Consider the following 16,306-nt stretch of genomic DNA (forward strand, 5'->3'; position numbering starts at 1 on the left):
CCGTTAAATTACGAGAACTTTTAAAGGCTAAAAAATACCCGTTAATTATTCCTGCATTCACACCGCCCCGAAACACATCCTTCGGGATAAGTTCCCGAAGTTACGAGCATGCGCAGTGTGGTCTGATAAACAGGCAAGGCGGGAAATTCAAAATCACTAGCCCAGCAGCCACCCACGCCGCCGCGCCCAACGACACGCTGGGATAAAAGTTCCCGTAATTTGCTTTCACATCGCCAAAATACCTGCGACCTTGGAAAAATCCCCACGAAAGTTCTCGTAATTTCGCCAAGTACCTACTATTTAGCGGGTATTTTCTTTCGGGAAGATTACGCGTAGTTTGCTTTCACATTACCAAAATACCTGGTATTTTCTGATCGGGGTAAAATTCCCGATCAGAGAATACCTGGAACTGGCGAACTTCGAGGCGGTCTGAAACCACCTACTGAGAGAGACCTTGTACTTTATTCATTTACACACAAAGAAACAGACATCTTTGGATGTATGTATTACTGGCAAACTTTTTTTTATTGTGTTCAGCTAAGAGAGTATAGGTTATTACTTCAATGTGTGTGTGTGCATAGACCTTATAACCTCATATCAAAGAAAACATTAGACCAAAGACAATTTTTATCTTACATGTATATAATTGTTTATTGTGTTAACTTCCATTTCATTAGGAATGACCTGACCATTTTGAATGGGTTTGCGTGTTTGAGTGTGTGTCTGGGTGCCATAATAAAATAAAAACAATACACCAACAAATAAAAACAATACACCCCTTTCAACAAAGGAGGGGAGGGGGCGGGGCCGTAGAGACATGTATGGTCCAAGCATCTCAAAGTTGATTTAAATTTTGAAACACAAAAAGTTGCCATGATATATCAGCCCAAACCCAAACAATGAAGAAAGGGCATTGATTAAATATTGTTACATTAATTGGAATTCAAAATCATCTTTTAATAACTCCAAATACAAGCCTCTAAAATCTGAGTCATCATTTTAGAGTGTGACAAACTGCCAGCAACAATCCTAAAGAGGTCTTTCTGCTATGAGAAAAGAAGATTAATGCAGGTTATTCATTCTCTTAACCTTGGACAATAAAATCCCTAGAAAATCGCCCCTTCCTGTACTTTTTCACACTAAGCAGTATGCATGCCTACATGCATGTAACAAGTATCTGATATCAGCACACACCAAAATGATCATAAAAACAACTTGAATTACATGTAAATTCAAAGGTAGATATGGGTCATTCCATGGGGTTGGGGCAAAAATTGTGACATCAGGGTCAAAAAATAGAAATGTAATAAATGAAATGTTTTATTTCTTATATGTTTCATGGAACAATCCTTCAACTAAATCCACTTACAGGCATTTCATACCACCCTGCATATTGGAGTAAACTGAGAAATAAGATTTGACAAAATACCACCATTACATGGACATCATTTATCATCCTTACTAAGACTATGCTCTCCCACTGTCAAAATAAAGGGGTTGATCTCCATTACTCTTGATAAATATTTTGCTAACAACATTGTTAGTCACTTTATTCCACACTTTTCAACATGGCATATATATTTTGAAAGATTTAGCATCAATAAATGGAACTTGATGCTCTGTGTGTATACCAGTGCCATGTTCTGTGTCGTTCTTTTTTCTCACCAGTCTAGAAAATTGAATTTATGATGGCATGTAGAACTAAATAGTTGAGAGAAGTCATGCCTCAACAGAATGGATTATTCTCTTTGGAAAAACTAAACTACTCTTTCTGGCATAACCTTCTATTTTTAGTGTTACCACCGTTACATGGACATCATGTCTCAGTAACAGAGGTATACTTAGAAGCAATGTTGAGTTAATGTCCATTAATGGCCATTACACACCAAATTCCACTTCATGCCTTAGAATATTTGCACAAGATCAATTGATTACACTAAAGAAAAACATTTTGCATGTCAAATTCTTTGCAAATAAAAGCAAATTAAATTAGAGTTTAAACAAGGAAAAATGTACAAAATTATTGACAAATTATATTTAAAATCATACTACGATAATCCTCAAGTTTCCACTTCCGTCTACCTCTGGAAACATTTACGTTTCTGCCTAAAGGGAAAAAACAAAACAGTGCTATCTTATGATCTCCAATTCTTTTTACTTTAAAATAACTCCTTCAAGATATTACTTTCAAATGTACATACCACCGTTACATGGACATCATGTCTCAGTAACAGAGGTATACTTTGAAGCATTGCTAAGTTAAGGTCCATTAATGGCCATTAAACACCAAATTCCACTTCATGCCTTAGAATATTTGCACAAGATCAATTGATTATACTAAAAAACATTTTTTCATGTCAAATTCTTTGCAAATAAAAGCAATTTAGATTAGAGTTTAAACAAGGAAAAATGTACAAAATTATTGATAAATTTATATTTAAAATAATACTAAGGTAATCCTCAAGGTTCCACTTCCGTCTATCTCTGGAAACAAATGTTTCTGTCTAAAGGGGGAAAAAACAAGAGTGCTAGCTTATGATCTCCAAATCTTTATTACTTTAAAATATCTCCTTCACGATATTACTTTCAAATGTACATACCTCCGTTACATGGACATCATGTCCTTGTAATGATCATATTGAATAGTATTACATGTACTTGCCATTCTTTTAGTATCAACACACTAATGCGAGTTAACTCATCTTACTCAAGTGTAGAAATACAACATCTACAGGCAAGCTTCTAAAATGCATCAATGAACAGGTAAAATGTTTTTTTTTATTCATACATGTACACGATTATAATTTTGATACCTTTGATACAATACTCGGGTGAAAAATATGTAGGGAAAAGGTACTAGTTTAGTTCTTCTAAGCTACATGTATGGTTTTTCAAGACAAAACAACACAAAGTTGGCATGCAATTCATGGACAATGTATTAATACCTTACACATATAACTTGTTCAATTTGTTTACTCTAACTTATTTTACCTCAGTTACATGTACATGGTAATGTAGTTCTAAGTGACATTAATTAAAATATAATCATGTCATCACTGGAATAAATGCATTGGATAAAACAGTAAGTTCCAGCATGCCAAAAGGACAATTGTAAAGTACTTAGTGGACAAATTGAATAAAAAAAAAAGTACATCTGTTGTTTGAACATAGAGTCGTGAACAAGAAAGTAAAATGTACTATTTCTACTAAGCTATTCTAATAAATGTTCAAGAATAACACTGCAAACTACAATCTTTTCCTTTGGTTAAAAACTCTATGGTAAACTTCTTACTGGCAAATGCAAAAAAAAAGTATTACACTGTACACTAAACCTGACAATAAGAAATAACATGCAATATTTCTCTCTGCATTCAGGTTACAAGTTTATGAACTTCAAGATGATCGGTGACCCAATGACAACTGTGTGGAAGAGGACTCTGTCAATGTCACAAAATAGATACAGGTAGAATTGTGCCTCGCCATCAGGCCAGGAGTACAGGTCACCAGATTGACACTTCATGTACTGAAGATATATAATTTTACCTTCAACAGAGGCTACCTGTAGTTATTTGAGAAAAATAGTATTTGGAAGTTTGACTATTTTTTTACACAATTCAAATTATTACATTTTAATCAACAAAACTTGCTGGATTGTTTCCACGATATTTTATATTATTATATGAAATCATTTACTCATGTACATGTCTTGACATTTTCTCATTAAAGTAAGGGGGGTGGATTACTAGGGCAATGACAAGGAATCTGATCTGTTCTTGCAAAATACACCCTCACTTTGTATTTTTTTCATAGCAATTAGAATTCATCATTTCCTAGTTCATAAATTAAATATAAAGTTATGTTTTATACAAGGTTTTTGTATTTGCTTTCTTGTGTTCTACTTTGTTTTCACAATACAATTACTTGCCCATTACCGGTACCTTTTCATAAATTATCTTTACTTTAATTTCGTTTCTCAATGGATGAATTTAATCTAATTTTATTCTGCATTATAATCTAGGGTGGTTATCTCGACAATTCCATTTAGTTTTGTATGACCATCCTATTTAATTTTCAACTATGAAGTTTAATTGTTCAAGCAATTACATAATATATTTGTTTTATTGGAATTAAATGAATTAATGGAATTCAAATGTGCAATTTACCTTCTGATACAGCAAATAAACTCTTGTGAAACAAACTCGATTGTGTCACTTTTTCTTTTCTTCGCTTGTACATGTTTTTAAAATGTCGTTATATTGCAATAAAAAAAATCACATTGAAAACAATCACAAAGGCTTTTGCTTTCTGACAAAACAAATACCGGTACCCACCCCCTCTCCTAACAATTGAATAAATATAAATTAAAATACGATTGAAAAAAATCCTTAACTGAATATATAGAAATAAAAAAATACAATTGAAAAAACGGAGAAAGAAATGAGGGAAAAAGAATGAGTGCTGAAAAGTATACCAACATTCAACAAGATGAAAAGTTTGGGGAAGGTTAAGCCTATAGCTAAGAATTACTAGTAATTGAATTATTCCCATGCTTCATCATACACAAAGCCCATCTACTATGTGTAGGGGGGGGGTAGTAACAGAAAAATTATTTTGCCCCTCCCCCCTCCTTTCGGGCTGGGATCAGCTGACAAGCAAAAAAAAAAAAAAAAATTTTTTTTTTTTTTTTTGGGGGGGGTCGGGTCTGCCTCCCCCGGCCCCGTGGCACCGCCACTGGTTCTAAATTCTCATTTTTTTTGCAAATTCAAATTTGATCATCAGGTCTTTGATACCCATATTACCTAGAATCAGTAGGAGCCAATTTAAACAAGGAGAAATTTTGTACCAAATTTGAGATGTCACCGTCATGATCATCAGTGAAAGAGCTGTTTCTGAGGGTGACAGCCCGCTAGACCGAAGGTCCGCGAGACCGAGGGTCCGCTAGACCGAGGGTCCGCGAGACCGAGGGTCCGCTAGACCGAAGGTCCGCGAGACCGAGGGTCCGCGAGACCGAAGGCCCGCGAGGCCGAAGGTCCGCGAGACCGACTTTTTTTCCCCTTCATCGGTTGCCGCGGTCGAGTGGTTTAAGGCGCCTCGTTGCAGCGGCGTAACAGGTATCAGAGGGGGCGGGGGGGGGGGGCAGAGCCAAATATTTCCGAGTAATTCCGTCTAGAATTAATTGCTAGGATTTCAGTTTAGGTGGCAGAAGTGAGCACGGGAAGCGCGTTCGGGGGGGGGGGGTGCAGGGAGGGGAGTGTACCTACGCCCCCCCCCCCCCCCGCGAGATAAGAGGAAGGTCCGACGTTTCTTTAAATTGTTCCTTAGCTGCTCTCGCTCATCTTAATCCATCCTCTGCCTGTTAACGGAGGGGGGGGGGGGACAAATTTCGAATTGCGGAACCCCCGACGTTTCTTTGAATCGTTCACTAGTCTGCATCCGCTCTTATTACGTTTTCTGCCTGAAATGGGGAGGGGCACAACAAAAAACTTCCTGTTAACTAAGTCTAAAATTAGTGGCAAAGCTAGGATTTAGTTAAGGGGGCGGTAGTCAGCACGCGAAGCGTGTGTGAAACACTTACTGAGCGCGCAAAACGCGTTCCCGGGGGGGGGGGGGGGTGCAAGGAGGGAGAAGCTGCGACCGTCCCTTGAACTGTTCCTTGTCTGCTCTCGCTCGTCTTACGTTTTCCTATACATTTGTATTTTCTCGCTCACGTTTCCCCCTTTTTTTTGGGGGGGGGTTGGCGTTTTTTTTTTTTTTTTGGCTACGAGGGTGTAATAAATTGTTCATTTATTTATTCATTCATTCACTCAACTATTCTTTAACAGATTCCCTTTTTAACATCATTTTTTTTATATAGATAACATTTCAGCTTCTGCCGGAGTATCATTAGACTGGGAATAGTTTGTAAAAATGCTTTTCATAATAATTTTTAACATTTTAATGCGTAACACATCTCACCCAGGAAATTTGGCAATTGACCACTGAAAGTGCACGGTAAACTCAAACTAAGATATTTATAAACAGTTTTCTTTTCTCTCATTTTAAATTTGGGAGTAGAATTATCGAAATCTCTATAGTCAAGGGCTGATTTTAATAGTATGTGGCAATTAAAATGTATCGATTTCTTTCTTTGCAAATGCTGTATTAGGCCGAATTGGGGGAGTTGGGGGAGGGGCTGGAGTGCACTATTAACAAGGGGCAGATGAAGCTTACATGATATGCGAGCAAAGCATCGACAACTGCAACAATTATATTTTTTAAAACCCTGAACTAGGCCCTTTAAAAGGCTATAAAAATATTATGAGATGCTGAAGCGAAATATATCAATGAGGGGAGCAAAGCGAACGAGCTTCAGAAAAATGTGTCATTTAAACCGTCAGAAGACTCTTTTTATTATCTAATGCATTTACACTACGAATGGGAAGGGGGCGCTTATGCCTCAATATTAATATTATGAGTTTCTCCATTGTCTACATAATCTTTTTTTCTCCTTTGCTTCTATACGCTCACCTCCAAGTGCCACCCCATGTTATATTTGAATTTCTTTCAAAATAATGTTTAACCCTGGCGAATGCTGTATAAGGCCACACCGGGGAACAACATTCAAAGAAGCAAAAAAAAATTCTACTTAAAAAAAATCTTCTATATAAAAAAAAAGGCTGGCCAGTACATCAGAATACTCAACCCTTGGCGTAAATCCCGGGGGATGGGGGATATAACCCCGCCCCCACACACTCACTTTTTGGAGTGGGCGGTTGGCGTGTACAAATACCCCCCACACACACACTTTTTAGGGAATAAAATATATTTTAAGTAATTAGTAAAAAAAAACGTACTTCAAAATTTCTATTTGAAAATGCGATTGAAAACCAAAACAGTGGTTATTTTGGGGTCGCTCGCTTCGCCCCCTCGTAATATTTTAAAATTTATATTATGAAATGTGATTAAAAGCGAGAAAATTGGTTCTTTATGGCTCGTTCGCTTCGACCGCTCGCTAAATAGATATTCAAATGTGTGTATAGAGGGGGCAGGGGCGGATCCAGCCTTCGCCATTAGGGGTCCCTGAATTTTTTTCATCCATATTTTCCCCGATCGGCCGCTCAAAGATGATTTTTTTGTTTGTTTCTTTGAAGGGGGTAGTCCTATGAGTCACTTCTTATCTTTATTCTTTAAATCAACGTAAATATATTATATCATAATCCTTATTCAATAATGCGAGCGCAAAGCGCGAGCAAATTTCTTTTTTAATTGTATGTATTTTTTCCTAAAATTTGAACATTCTGAAAAAAAGATGTGCCTGCAATAATTACTACGAACGCGAAGCGCGAGCAGAAATTGTTTATACACGTTTTGAAATGATCGGAAATGTAGGCCTACCTGTTAAAGACTGCTTGCAGTTAGCCATAAAGTTGTTACATATTTCATCAATCAAATAAGGCGAGCGCGAATTACGAGCAGGAAAAATGTTGACATTTCTACATAAAGAATGGAAAATTATTTTTTGTAATCATGAAAGGATACCTACATAACTAAACAATTGATGCGAGCGCGAAGCGTGAGCGGAAAAATTCTAGTTTTAGACCTAGAACGGAGCACTATTCATGTTTTGTAAATAATGAAAAGGATGAGTAAGAGGGGATATTCTTATATTAATAATTCGAGCACCAAGGGCGAGCAGAAAGTTTTTGATATTGTGATCTGAAACTTGATAACTGAATGAACATGCGCTCGCGTGTTTCAGATTTAGACATTCCAAATACAACTTTTAGTATGAAATAAAGGTGAGCGCGAAGCGCGAGCTTAAAATATTTGATATTCCGATTTGATTTATATTTCAAACACTTTGTAGGAAAATTGTATAGGTGGATATAAATCGAACTTGATAAGGAGCTGATATTTTTCATTATTATTTTGAGTTTGGGACAAAGGACCATGACATCCTTAGGACATGTTATCATATGAATATGATGACTATATATCTTCCTATTCATCTTGTTAAGCGCGAGATTAAACAAAAGGGACAATTTAATTATTAAATTGATACCTTATTTATTAATGTATAATGAGGGCGCGGAATCTGATGATATTATGGCCTGAACAATGTACATTTCAAGCACTTTTATAATCATGAATAGGATGCTTCAGTAATCAGTTGATATATTTTAACCATTAAAGCGAGCGCAAATCGGGAGCCGAAATTTTCTTATAAACTGCCATGAAAAGGGGATTTTACGTAGTTTGTTGAGCAGGATGTCAAATTGTGCGGGAGCGGGGAGCACCGCTCCCAGGAAGCAACAGAAGAAATTGAGGAAATTGTGCCTTCATGAGAAAAAAATAAAAATGGGAAAAAGGAGAAGAAAAAAAGAAGAGGAAAAAGAAGGAGAGGAAGAGGAAAAGAAAAAAAAAGAGGAAGGCAAGAAAGGGGAAGAGGAGGAGGAGGAAAAAAGAAGAAAAGAGAAAACTTAGAAAAAAGTGCCTTATTTTCATTCATTTAGTTACATCTAGACTAGCTTGCAAAACGTAGCAGAGTAATTCAGTAATACTGAGCACACTTAATCTGGATTTTTTATACATATTTTACCTTGCACTTGCACAGTGCCAGTGAGACTTACAAAAAAGTGCCATATTTTCATTCATTTAGTTACGTCTAGACTAGCTTGCAAAACGTAGCAGAGTAATTCAGTAATACTGAGCACACCTATTCTGGATTTTTTATACATATTTTACCTTGCACTTGCACAGTGCCAGTGAGGTGAGGACAGGTCTGAGTGAGGAAATTGAGTATAGGCGCAAAACAATGTTATTTATCTATTATTTGATACTTGAGATTCTGATATATATATCCGATATTATATCCCTTACTTAAGATTGTTGTATTGAGAGTGTACACAAGGAGAATAAGAATAGTTTTACTACGATAAGCGTTTGTCGTGATATAGTTCATTTTCCTTGCTGACGTCACGCATAGTCCATTTTTCCCTAGGGAAAAGGTGAACTATACGTTTTTTTCCCCCCATGATGTGTTAGCAGGCCTGATGTGCTGGTTACTATGGAAGCTTAAAAGTGCCACCGAGATGTTGAGATAATTATCTCGGGAAGTCGACATCTTGATAGCAAAGGATAAGATGACGAGATCCCAGATCTCATCATGTCGACATCTTTAAGAAGAGATGATGAGATGACAAGATCCTGGATCTCATCATGTCAACATCTTTAAGAAGAGATGATGAGATGACAAGATCCCGGATCTCATCATGTTGACATCTTGTAGAAGAGATGATGAGATGACAAGATCCCGGATCTCATCATGTCAACATCTTTTGGACGAGATGATGAGATGACAAGATCCCGGATCTCATCATGTTGACATCTTTTAGAAGAGATGTTGAGATGACAAGATCCCGGATCTCATCATGTCAACATCTGTTAGAAGAGATGATGAGATGACAAGATCTCGGATCTCATCATGTTGACATCTTTTAGAAGAGATGTTGAGATGACAAGATCCCGGGATCTCGTCATGTCGTCATCTTTTAGTAGAGATGATGAGATGACAAGATCTCGGATCTCGTCATGTCGACATCTTTCAGAAGAAATGGTCAGATGACAAGATCTTCGATCCATGATCATGTCATCTAATCATCTCTTCTACAAGATGTCGACATGACGAGATCCGAGATCTTGTCATCTCATCATCTCTACTAAAAGATGACGACATGACGAGATCCCGGGATCTTGTCATCTCAACATCTCTTCTTAAAGATGTAGACATGACGAGATCCAAGATCTTGTCATCTCATCTAAAAGATGTTGACATGATGAGTTCCGGGATCTTGTCATCTCATCATCTCTTCTAAAAGATGTTGACATGATGAGATCCGGGATCTTGTCATCTCATCATCTCTTCTAAAAGATGTTGACATGATGAGATCCGGGATCTTGTCATCTCTTCTACAAGATGTCAACATGATGAGATCCGGGATCTTGTCATCTCATCATCTCTTCTACAAGATGTCAACATGATGAGATCCGGGATCTTGTCATCTCATCATCTCTTCTACAAGATGTCAACATGATGAGATCCGGGATCTTGTCATCTCATCATCTCTTCTACAAGATGTCAACATGATGAGATAATTATCTCAACATCTCGGTGGCACTTTTAAGCTTCCATAGGTTACCGCCTACATGATATAACACGCACTGTAAGTTCCTAAGGTCCACGTAAACTCTATACCAGTGCAAAATAAGTATTCTTAGTCTGTAAGTTGTAACAACACAGAAGTTGTATGATGTTAGAGATAAGCATTAGCAAGCAGTACACAATATATACGATTACAACTGTACAAAATTGCAAGGTCTATTAAAGCATAAAGCAGTACAGAATAAATACTGTAAGTTTGTATCAGTAAGAAGTCCTAACGTCGAGGCTGGAAAGGTGTATTGTACCTCTAGGTCTAAACGACCCAACTCCATCATTAAACTAATAGTTTCTGATTGGGAATGGATCTTTCATCCATTTAGATGCTCAATTATATGCACTACCTGTAACAGTACAAAGCCAAAGTGAGTACTGAAAGTCTATACATAAGTTATCAAGTATTATTGGGGTGACTTTGTAACAGTACAACCATGTGAATATGTAACTCATGTTGTATCTTTCTTCACAATGCGCAAAAATGTAGACATTTCAGAATAATGTTGATTATGAAAAATCAACCACAAGTGGTTGTTTTTTACCAGCTGATTGAGGAAACTTTGAGCTTCAAAACTTGCTCCTGAGGAAGAAAAAATAATTTGACGCCCTGTTGTTGAGACAGAAATACCTCGCAAATCAAAAGATATGTTTTGACAATCAGACCTGAAAAAGGATATTTTTAAAACTGTAGGGAATACATGAAAATAAAAGATACCTGATAAATCATTTTCGCGAGCGCGCAGCGCGAGCAAAAAATGTGAATATTTAGACAATAAAACTGACATTTTTACAGCAGAGCACTTCTTAGTCATCAATTTGTAAATCACACAAATTAATGAAAGTTCGATTTCCAAGGAGAAATATGTTTTGTATATTGACTTCCAAACTTGATATTTAAGCTCCATGTTGAACAAGATATGTGAACCGCCTGACAGGCAATGCGAGCGCGAAGCGCGAGCGAATTTTTTTTTTTCAAGTCTTCCTCTCCTCTTATTTTATTCACTCGTCTTCCTACTCTTTTCTTTTTTTTTCTTTTTTGCTCCGCCAATAGGAGGGGGAGCCGGGCCCCTCACCCCCTGGATCCGCCTATGGGGGGGGGAGGATAAAACTCGATCATCCCCCACTCCTCAAAGTGGATTTACGCCGGTGTACTCAACACACCCTTTCGAGACAAGTCCCCTCCCTAGTTCCCGTGAATAGGTGTTTATTAATTTATCTTGAGTTGAGTTTATTAACATTAACATATTTACATGAATGAATATATTATGTATAATACATATTTACAAGAATGTGTTTGTATAACATGAATTATATAAATGCAGTTCATAACATAAGCATAGTCTATATAAGAACACAATGTGATACCCCATGATATCAGCATATAATACAAGAGTCTTGATGCAGTTTCACCTGACTAGAAGCAAATCACCATAAAAATTGATCGTATGCATGAACATAAATTATTAATGGTTTGGGTGATTTTGCACCAAAAGAAATGCTGTTTAAGGGAGAATCAAAAGTTAGCAAAAGTGCTAGTCGAGACTGGTTTCCCCAAAAGGATCAAAGTGCAATGTATCTACTCTACTAAAACAACTTTCTTTTTATTTTTTTCCCCCAAACTCATGTCAATCATCAAACTTCATTAATCAAGAGAGTTTTCATATCTTTTACGAAATGAAAACCGTGTTCTTGAATACTCTGGGGCAAACTATTCAAAAACTCCAATAAAATATATAGAAAAAGTGCCATGTGTAGTGTTACTTTTCATGCTTTTGGGAAGTCTTAGCATGGAATGTTCTCCCCGCTCTCAAGCCATCCTGTCGCGATAACTGGAGAAGGGGTGGGGGGGAGGGGCTTCTCTCGATAGGGTGCGGCCATCCCCGCTTTGCTCACCCACCCTTCGAAACATCGACAATCCCTTCCCCGCTTGCTCTCACTTTGTTTGCTTTTGTTTTGTGTTGTATTTTTGTTGTCTCCAGCCCGGTTGAAGAATTAATGTGCGTTTTTTTTCTGGGGGGGGGGGGATACCCCGACCCCTCTGGCTATGTAATGACGCAATCGATCCGCATCTTTTAGTTCTTGTATATCACGTCGATCTGTCATCATCTGTGGGATTACCCAGAAAGGTGGGGGACTGAGGCCATGTGGCATGTTATCTTTTAATGGAACTTTATACAGAATACTTACCCTCATCCTATGTGGACGAGTCCCATCCTCAACTTGGAAAACATTTGTTGTTGCTCGTCCCTGACATTGCTTCCTTCAACAACGCCAAGATATATAGATGCCACATTTACTTTGATTTTGTGATATGGCCATGAGCAACTAGAACGAGCCCCTCCCAATCCCGGCTTTGACACATGCGTCTAATTCTTGAGCCAGTTTGTCAGGAGATAAAATGAAAGATAAAATGAAAGATGTGCCCGTTCTCAGGTGCATGCCATTGGTCAAGTGGGATTGTACATATCATGAATGTTAATTTCGTCGTGAGTCTGCCAGAAGGGCGTTAACTCCCGCTCACACTGTACAATTCACATAGAGAGCGCTCAAGCTAACGCCCTTCTGCCAGACAGAAAAATTGAAATTGGAGCTCGCGCATGCTCCCCTTCGCTTTCTGCCCCCCTTTCTGCCAGCTGCATGCATTGGCGGCGGAAGCCAAAAAAATTAGGGGGTGTCCACCTGAAATTTTTGTATGGACACATGTAAAAAAAATTGACAAGCAAAAAAAAAAAAAAAAAAAAAAGGTCATCAACCTAAATTTTAGGGGGGGACAACACACGTTTCAGGGGGGTCCACGTGAATTTGGGGGGGGGACGCAGGGAAAAAATTTGACAAGCAAAAAAAAAAAGGTTATCAAACAAAAATTTAGGGGGGGGACCGTCCCCCCCACCTAAAATTTAGGGGGGACACGTCCCCCCGTCCACCCCGCTTCCGCCGCCTATGGCTGCCTGACGAACTTTTTTCATTATGTATTCACCGTATTCTAGGGAAATAAGCATGAATGTTCAATGTTCCAGGTGTATGTATTTCCATAATATTTCCAGTTTTCTTGTTAAACATTAAATGCACAAGATCTTGAAGCAGAATTACCATAAAAATAAACGTTAAAGGACAAGTCCACCCCAACAAAAACTTGATTTGAATAAAAAGAGAAAAATTCAACAAGTATAACACTGAAAATTTCATCAAAATCGGATGTAAAATAAGAAAGTTATGACATTTCAAAATTTTACTTCATTTCACAAAAACAGTTATATGAACGAGCCAGCTACATCCAAATGAGAGTCGATGACGTCATTCACTCACTATTTCTTTTATTTTTTATTGTTTGAAATATGAAATATTTTTATTTTCTCGTCATTGTCATGTGAAATGAAGTTTCATTCCTCCCTGAACACGTGGAATTCCATTATTTTAACATTTTGTGCTTCAGGCAAGGAGGTCCTAATCGTCAAATTCGTAAAAATTGAAATATTGTATAATTCAAACAATAAAAAACAAAAGAAATAGTGAGTGAGTGACATCATCAACTCTCTCATTTGGATGTAACTGGCTCGTTCATATAACTATTTTGTTAAAAATAAGCGAAACTTTGAAATGTCATAACTTTCTTATTTTACATCCGATTTTGATGAAATCTTCAGCATTGTGCTTGTCTGATTTTTCTCTATTGATTCAAATCAACATTGTTCTGAGGTGGACTTAACCTTTAAATAAGTAGAGGTAATGATTAAGTAGTGTCAGTAAAAGTAGGCAACGTAAGTTTCTACTGTAAGTATCGGAAACACCCCCCCCCCCTATAAGAGAGCCCTTTCAGTATAAGTGTTTCGCACGATTCGCGTGCTCACTACAGCCCACTACCGGGAAATGTTTTGGCTCTACCCCCCCCCCCTCCGAAAACAGGCATACGCCGCTTCAACGAGGCCCTTTAAACCACTCGTCACCTGATGAAGGAAAAAAAGTCGGTCTCGCGGGCCTTCGGTCTCGCGGGCCCTCGGTCTCGCGGGCCCTCGGTTTCGCGGACCCTCGGTCTCGCGGGCCTTCGGTCTCGCGGGCCCTCGGTCTCGCGGACCCTCGGTCTCGCGGACCTTCGGTCAAGTGGTCGGACCCCGTTTCTGAGTATCCATTGGCCTATTGAATCAACATATTTTTGTGTAAAAAAAAAATCAACTAAATTACGATTGAATCATGTCAGCTACCATTCAAAACATGTTTGCACGGAATCACATTAATAAAAGCATTATTTTCTTTGGAACCATTCAGCAAATCTGGAACAAACACGGCAATGTCTCAATCACATATTTCACTTACACGAGAAGCTACATGTGGGACCGAAGTGAAAGATGATGGAAAATTAGCGAGATTTTTCAAACTTAAAAACACTTTCTGCATGGTAATACAGTTCCACATTTTAAAGATAAGGTTTAACTAGTTTCAAAATACGAGTATCGGGATAAATCTCCGTACTTACGTCGCTTTGAAAGGGAAAACATCGTGGATATCCAATCCACCGTTACAAAGACATTGCAGGAATATTCCCAATTGCAATGCTTCAAAACGCCCGCTATCATAGCTGTTCATGTGCATGTGGATTTCGGCTAACAACCCGTCCGTCTGATACAACGACGGTCTCTTCTCCGGTGTCTCCTTCTTACATACGCGATGAAATGTGATCCACCGTTACAAATTTGGCCCGGACATCGCCCAAAACATAGGCGACTCTCGATTAATTTAGATGACATTACCATAGGTTTTCAAAGCTAATCTTTTGATTAACAGTTGCTTACTGCCTGCCCTTTATTTCTGACACATAATTTTGGAAAAAATGATTTCTGATTTTTAGATATTAACCACATTACCGCCGTTACAGAAAAAATAAACGAGGACATCGCATGTAACGGTGGTATGCCGATTTGTAGGAATGATTTATGATATGAAGTCTCTTTTCATTTGCTATCCCATTACTGTTTTGTTATTAAACAAATGTTGCTTTATCAATCATGGCCATTTGAATTTGACTAAGTCTATCTTTTGATTAGATATCTTCAACTGAAAATGACCATTTTGGATGTCACACTTGGTACCCCAAAAAAGAGTCTGGACATCATCATTTAAAGTCTCACCATCAATAATACTTGCAGTTCAACATTTTTATTTCTGCATCAAGTAATTGCTTACATAACTGCCTTCCAACAAAACCACATTGCAACATCAAAACACCAAACACATTTTCAGGATAAAGCTAACAGTTCATAAGGAACACAAAAAAGTGCTGTTGCCCCAACCCCGTGGAATGACCCATATCCTAAAAAGTAATTGTTGTTGTTTTGTTTAATTGATGGAAAGCCAGCTTTATACATTGTTGTTTACTCTTTATTTTCTTCACATACCTGTTGTAAACCATTCAAGCGGCTTTAGCCCAACATTTACAATATTTGTTTGCAAAATGGATAAAATGACCATGACCTAACAACTTAAGAAAGCAATATTTCGAGAATAATATATTCTTCTATACTCACATTACTCTACTATAATTGCAAGCATAGAAAACACATTCACAGAAGAAAAGTCTTGTAAATAACCCTTTAAGGAGCCTGTTGCAGAAAGAGTTGTGTTTGAACACAACTCAAGTAATCAAACGTAAGTCAGAAATGTGCACTTCTGATTGGTTGTAGATCAAGTTGCATTTGATCTCAACCCTTGATGCAACAGGCCCCTGGTGCGATAAACCTTGCCTAGAGTATAGAAACTGAATTATATAAATGGACATTATTATTTCGATTAAATTCCATTAACTTACATAACTGCACACAAACACTCCATAATGAATAGCTATGTATTTATCCTTCCTCAAAGAGAACATCAATTAACAAATACCGTTGGCACCTTCCTGAAATGTTCAAACAGCATTCACACACCACTGTAGGCATTCATCGGTCTGTGTCTTTCCTTTGAACATCCAGTATCCGTGACAACGTGGGGATCCTGAGCCGGATGGCAGCCCACATCGCTCAGGAAACACAGGGCGAACTAAAACTCTCTTTAGAGGCTCTTTGACTTGCTCTTAAAGACACTGCAGGAACACTTCATCGGCTCCATGCATAATTTGAT

General features: G+C 37.9%; 1 protein-coding gene and 2 long non-coding RNA genes across 7 annotated transcripts in view; 1 reads left to right on the forward strand and 2 right to left on the reverse strand.

The window, feature by feature from the left end:
* Positions 1-16,306, reverse strand: part of LOC121429472 (disco-interacting protein 2 homolog C-like) — a 68,931-nt gene that overhangs the window by 30,076 nt on the left and 22,549 nt on the right. The window lies entirely within an intron of this gene.
* On the forward strand, positions 1,243-3,748 carry LOC121429495. The gene is made up of 2 exons (XR_005971941.1): positions 1,243-2,763; positions 3,376-3,748. It is a non-coding gene; the product is annotated as an uncharacterized LOC121429495 (long non-coding RNA).
* On the reverse strand, positions 1,669-15,499 carry LOC121429500. Its single transcript, XR_005971943.1, has 2 exons — positions 14,667-15,499; positions 1,669-3,559 (listed from the first exon to the last, which is right to left on the reverse strand). It is a non-coding gene; the product is annotated as an uncharacterized LOC121429500 (long non-coding RNA).

Source organism: Lytechinus variegatus, chromosome 1, assembly GCF_018143015.1.
Source record: "Lytechinus variegatus isolate NC3 chromosome 1, Lvar_3.0, whole genome shotgun sequence".
NCBI lineage: Eukaryota > Metazoa > Echinodermata > Echinoidea > Temnopleuroida > Toxopneustidae > Lytechinus > Lytechinus variegatus.